The following is a 6934-nucleotide window of genomic DNA, read 5'->3' on the forward strand; positions in this document are numbered from 1 at the left end:
TATATATGTATATTTGAACAGCCATGAACACGATTATTTATACCCGTGTCTATGAATAGTTTTGTGTGTGTGTGTGTGTGTGTGTGTGTGTGTGTGTGTGTGTGTGTGTGTGTGTGTGTGTGTGTGTGTGTGTGTGTGTGTTGTTGTTGAAGCAAATTTTGTCGGTAAGGCGAAATAACAAAAGAATTTCTTAGGTCTAACATGTAAAATAAATCGCTCAGGAGGAGGTGTTGCGAAATAGGTGTCACTTAGAAATTTGGGCTACGTAAAAATCCCTAAAAAAAGAAGTCTCCCATTCTGAATGATATCGTGTGGTGGCAGCATAAACGGAAAGATCCTCGCACTGAAGGGGTTGAAGGGCTTTTGCAATTGCTATGAAGTCTCTCTCTCTCTCTCTCTCTCTCTCTCTCTCTCTCTCTCTCTCTCTCTCTCTCTCTCTCTCTCTCTCTCTCTCTCTCTGCCAAGTTAGTGTAATTGGACTTGTAGGACGATAGATGTAGAACGATAGATATACCCTCTGGCGCCCAGGATGTAAGAAATTATCGCCCGCGTTTAGCAAGGCGAGGAGAAATAGTTTTGGTCTCCCTGTGTGTGTGTGTGTGTGTGTGTGTGTGTGTGTGTGTTCTTAAAATATCTCGAAAAGTTTTGGACGAATTTTCACCAAACCATCAAGAAAAAGCAAACGACAGAGTTATTTTCTTCAAATTTGGTTCGTGGGTAGCTTGTGGCGGGCGATTAGCATTAGTGTCTGGTTGCTTTCCCTCACTAATTTCTTTGGGAGAGAGATGAAGAGGGATCATGTGTACCAGATGCCGTCACGTTACGCTGAGTTAAATTCTCTGATCTGTCCACGAAAGAGCCTGCTTAATCTTTCTCTGCACTTTGGCAATAGGAAGCACGTCAACGCCAGATTGCACATTCATGACAGTAACTCCCTCAGCATAACACACTGGCAACAGGAAACATTTTAGCAATTGCACCACACAGCAACTATACATCAAGACACTGGCTTTATCGTACATATTACTCTCTCTGTCTCTGTCTCTGTCTGTCTGTCTGTCTGTCTGTCTCTCTCTCTCTCTCTCTCTCTCTCTCTCTCTCTCTCTCTCTCTCTCTCTCTCTCTCTCTCTCTCTCTCTCTCTCTCCATGTTTCAAAACCTGGAAGTAAGGAAAAGTTTCTCGTTACATTACAATTAACCCTTTAAATCTAATTCTTTTTTAGTATCATTTTTGTTATATCCAGACGATTTATTTTTCCCAGTGAATGAAACTAGTTAAGGGATTCGATATATACTGTAATTCTTTCATCTATCGTTCTTTTCTATAGTTCTCTTATCTTAACTTGGCTCAGGGTTCCTTTGCGGCTCGTATTGCGTAGCTCAGTGGCAGGAACATAATGTTACGACTCTGCGTCCTTTTCATGGCACTTCTTCGTGACTGGCATCATATTCCATTGCTAATATGTTGTTAGAACTCGGCGTTCAAGATGGACAGGGCAGTTTTAGAGAACAAAGTGTATTACCTTTTTACTTTTAAGGATATATTCACCAATGATGTTAATAACTTCCTGAATGGAAAAAAAAAAAAAAACTCATGGGACTGAAATGGTCAAGTTACAAAAATCTTCCTGTTTTATCTGCTTTTCTCTCCATCATTCAGTCCAGGATTACCCCATCACGAGCGTAAGGGACCGGGGCAGGGCTATTTAATCCTGACATATAGGGCTAGGGTGACCAGGTGCTCTTCCCTGAGTGGCATTATGTCGGCAATAAATACTCACCACTTCCCGAATATAAACCCTTGTGGATTGCATCAGGTTAGAGCGCCTTAACTCACTAGGCCACCGGGATTCCTACAGTTTTTTATATATCTAGGTCACCGATATGTTTGTATGTGTGTTTTTCGTCTTACTATTTTCTGGTGGTGTACAGGAACGCATGCAGCTGATGGTACCTGTATTACCGGCGCTGTTGTTGCTCGGTTATAGAAACAGCCCACAGCCAATCAGTGCATCTGTCCTTCCATCTGTGTGTGTGTGTGTGTGTGTGTGTGTGTGTGTGTGTGTGTGTGTGTGTGTGTGTGTGTGTGTGTGTGTGTGTGTGTGTGTGTGTGTGTGTGTGTGTGTGTGTGTGTGTGTGTGTGTGTGTGTGTGTGTGTGTGTGTGTGTGTGTGTGTGTGTGTGTGTGTGTGTGTGTGTGTGTGTGTGTGTGTGTGTGTGTGTGTGTGTGTGTGTGTGTGTGTGTGTGTGTGTGTGTGTGTGTGTGTGTGTGTGTGTGTGTGTGTGTGTGTGTGTGTGTGTGTGTGTGTGTGTGTGTGTGTGTGTGTGTGTGTGTGTGTGTGTGTGTGTGTGTGTGTGTGTGTGTGTGTGTGTGTGTGTGTGTGTGTGTGTGTGTGTGTGTGTGTGTGTGTGTGTGTGTGTGTGTGTGTGTGTGTGTGTGTGTGTGTGTGTGTGTGTGTGTGTGTGTGTGTGTGTGTGTGTGTGTGTGTGTGTGTGTGTGTGTGTGTGTGTGTGTGTGTGTGTGTGTGTGTGTGTGTGTGTGTGTGTGTGTGTGTGTGTGTGTGTGTGTGTGTGTGTGTGTGTGTGTGTGTGTGTGTGTGTGTGTGTGTGTGTGTGTGTGTGTGTGTGTGTGTGTGTGTGTGTGTGTGTGTGTGTGTGAGAGAGAGAGAGAGAGAGAGAGAGAGCTGTAGGACAGGCTCCAGGTGGGGAAAGGTCATCATTGTTAAGCCTTTGTAGTGATGGTGGCTATAGTGGTAGTTGCGATGGTGATGGTGGTAGTGATGGTGGCAGTCGTCGTGGCAGTGGTGTGGAGGAAGGTGATAGTGGTAGTGGTGGTCGTCGAATCTTGGTAACTGTGGTAGTTATGGTAGTTATGGTGATGGACATGATAATTGTAATGGTGGTTACGGTGTTGTCAGAGAGAACTGGATGGTGGTAGCGGTAGTGGAGGTGATTTTGGTGACTGTGGTAATGGTGATGGTGGAAGTGGTGGTCGTGGCGTAACAGTTGTGATATTGGTTCGCAATCCTTCATTCCATCCCAACCCGCCTTGCCATCCACCCCCCCCTCTATGTCTGTCTGTCTGTCTTTCTGTCTGTGTTTATATGTGCACGAGTAAATGTCCGTATGTATGATTGTGAATATGTGGATATCTATGTTTGATTGTAAATATATGTAAATGTATGTATGTGTGTGTATGCAAGTATACAGTATTTATGTGCTAATGTATATCCATACATACATACACACACACACACACACACACACACATATATATATATATATATATATATATATATATATATATATATATATATATATGTGTGTGTGTGTGTGTGTGTGTGTGTGTGTGTGTGTGTGTGTGTGTGTGTGTGTGTGTGTGTTCATCTGGTTTTTAAATGTACTTTATCTGTTTATGTAGGCAAATAGTTATTCGAATATTCATGAACTGTATCTCTTTATATGTATGCATATATGTATGTATCTAATTTATACATGTCCTGTATCTCCGTATTTAAGTGTGTATCAGTCTAAGTAAAAATATTTCATTAATGTCTGAAATGAATTCCATTAAACTTACCACTTACTCTGGGCCTGGGAAGAAGTGATTTAACTTTGGTGCAGAAGAATCAGAGGTGAACGTCAAGGATCAAGGTCAAAGTCCAGGCAAGGCATCTTTAGTTATAACTCTTTCATCTTGACCTGGCTCAGGTTTTTGTCCTTTCTTGCTTATTTCGCGTAGCTCAGTGGCAAAATGCAGTATTACAACTGCACTTCCTTTCCACAGAACTATTTCGAGACTTGCATAATATTTTAGTGTTAATTTATAGTTAGGATACCGCATTTAAGACAGAGAGATGACAGTTTTAGGGAAGTTTAGATTAGAATCAGTATAATTTTACCACTGTCAACATCAGTGTTGTTAGCATCAGTGTCGTCAGAATCAGCGTTGTCAGAGTCAGTAGAGCTATCAACAGTATTATACGTGGGGGAAATTGGCCGGAACTACACTCCTCACTTCCCCTCAACCTCTCACCTTCTCTTGCCTCCATCCTTTCACCTTTCCTTCCACCCTTCCTCTCACCCTCACCCTCCACTTCCCTCACCTACCCTTTTCCCCTATTTACCTCATCTCTCGTTCACTTCCCACCCCCCACCGTTCCCCTAAACTCGTCTCTCACCGCCACCTCTCAAGCCTGTTGCAGGAAATTAAAGGGCATGCAATGTTGCAAGGGCAGGCTGGGAGATCTCCGCGCTAGCCTTGTGACTCCAGGTTCAAAAGATCATAAGCTCACCTGTATTTGTTTGACCCGGGTTCGAATATCCGCTGCCTGCCTCTGAACTTTGAGCATCGGTGTTTAAACCCTATAACACATATCAGTATCTTTATTTTTATCTGCGTCTATCTATCTTTCGTTTTATCAGCCAATCAATCAGTCAGTCATTCAGTCAGTCAATCTCTCGATCTATCTCTGTCTCTGTCTGTCTGTCTCTTTCTGTCTATCAACATCTGTATCTGTCTATCTTTCCCCTCTATATATCTCTATCTCTCTGTCTATCTATCCTTCTATTTTTCTATTAAGCGACAGCAAAGGCGTAGCTTTTGTGATTGAGTCTTTTTCTATTTAGATATGTACAGTATTGATATATGTATGTATTTGTAGCACGTTAACAAAATATCCCATCAATGCAGAATCAGGTTTGCATCAAAACTGACACATAACACTGAATAATGGATTTGTCTTTGGTGTAGGTCGGTCGAAGGTCAGAGGTCATAAGTCTAGCTCGATCATAGGTCTTAGGTTAAGGTCGGTCAAAGGTCAAAGGTCAAGGTCAAAGTTAGGGTGTGGTGTTTTCTTGTGAATGCCTGATGAGATTTGGTTCAAAGTTGGGGTACGCATTATGTATGGATCCGGGAAGAAGTTATTTGATGATGGTGTAAAGCGATGGAAGGTCAAGGTCATGGGTCAAGGTCAGAGTTTTTTGTGAGACGGTGCAACACTGTCTGAACTTTCTGTCTGTTTTTTATTCTTGCTGCCACCAGACTCAGTTAATAAAAATGGGTCACCTTCAATATGAAGTGATTTGGACTCTGTGACGTTATAGACATCACTTTAACCCTTCCACTGCGATACGAACTTTTAGAAAATTTGGGTCGTCTGCAAACACTCATAAGGTGGATAATGGATCTGAAATATCGTTTACCTATATATTGACGTAATTTGAGTCTGAGGTATTTCCGTTATTTTATAAAGACATTATGTGGGTGTACAAGCATTAGTTGTTGCAGCCCCAGGTTTATGTGAGACCCAGTGGGCTACATGCTTAAACTGCCCTTCTGCAGTCCACCATCCTTTTTGGGGGGGCACAAGGAAGTAGATGAGGGACGTTTGTATAACCGAGCAGTTGAGACGCCTAGTTACATCGCAGTGCCACCACATGAAGGTGTCCCTCTCCAGCAATATATGTAGATGTAAAGCAAATATATATACATACACTATATGTGGAATGCATATAGAGATTGCTTAGTTAGGAATGCTAAAGTGGTGCGTAGTGTGGCAAGAGTATCAACAAAAAAGAAGGGTACGACATGGTGGGATGAGGAGGTTGAGAGAGCAGTGGAGGAAAAGAAGAAGTGGCTAAAGTTGTTACAGGATAGGGATTCGGTTGAAATAAGAACTGAGTATATCGAGAGCAAGAAGCACGTAAAGAGACTAGTGAAGAGGAAAAAGAAGGAGGTAAATGATGATCTGGGAAGAAAAATGAATGCGAACTACTTTGAAAATAGGAAGTTATTCCGGAAAGAGGTGCGGAAATGTAGAAGCGAAAGCAGAAAGAAATGTGATGGTGTGAAGGATGCAGGTGGCAGGTTACTAACCCATGGAGACGAAGTAGGGACCAGATGGAGAGAATATTTTGAAAGCCTGATGAATGGGATTAGAGAGAGCAGAGCGGCGGTAAACATGATTGGTTTTGGGCGTGTGCAGAGAATGAATGCAGTGCCAGGAGACGTGACACTCGCACAGGTGAAGAGCGCTGTGAAACGGCTGAAAAATGGGAAAGCAGCTGGGGTTGATGAGGTGTATGCAGAGATGCCTAAGTGTAATGGAGAGAGTGGAACGATGTGCTTGTTGGAGATATGTAAGAAGGCATGGATGAGTGAAACTGTGCCTGCAGAGTGGAAAAAGGCTGTGATTGTACCCCTGTACAAAAATAAAGGTGAGCGAAGTGAGTACAAGAATTATCGTGGCATAAGTTTATTGAGTGTGGTAGGGAAGGTATATGGAAAAATTATCATAGAGAAAGTAAGAGAGATATCAGAAGTCCTAGTGAGTGATGAACAGGGTGGCTTTAGGAGTGGCAGAGGATGTGTGGATCAAGTATTTGCAGTGAGACAGGTAGCAGAGAAGGCTTGTGAGAAGGACCATAAGGTGTTTATGGGATTCATGGATCTGGAAAAAGCATACAACAAAGTAGACAGAGAGGGATTGTGGAAAGTTTTGCGCATGTATGGTGTAGATGGTAAGCTGTTCGGTGCTGTCAAGGGTTTTTAATGATGGTAGCAAAGCATGTGTAAGGGTTAATGGACATCTAAGTGAGTGGTTCACGATCGGTGTGGGCGTGAGACAAGATTGTGTGATGTCCACTTGGTTGTTCAATATATATATGGATGGGATGATGAGAGAAGTAAAAACACGAGTAATAGAGAGAGGGATGGCGCTGGTAATGAAGGGTGATGGATGGAATATCTCAAATTTGTTGTATGCTGTTGACGCAGTACTACTTGCAGATACCGGAAAAGAACTTGGTAGGCTAGTGCGGAGTTTTGCTGATGTCTGTGAACGTCGTGCCTTGAGAGTAAAGGTAGAGACGAGTAAGGTGATGGTTATTGAGAGAGAAGGTGACTCCCAGTGTGATGTCACAGTGAATGGAGAG

Source organism: Coenobita brevimanus, chromosome 112 (assembly GCF_032717465.1).
Source record: "Coenobita brevimanus isolate Jiangsu-jjx chromosome 112, ASM3271746v2, whole genome shotgun sequence".
Lineage (NCBI taxonomy): Eukaryota > Metazoa > Arthropoda > Malacostraca > Decapoda > Coenobitidae > Coenobita > Coenobita brevimanus.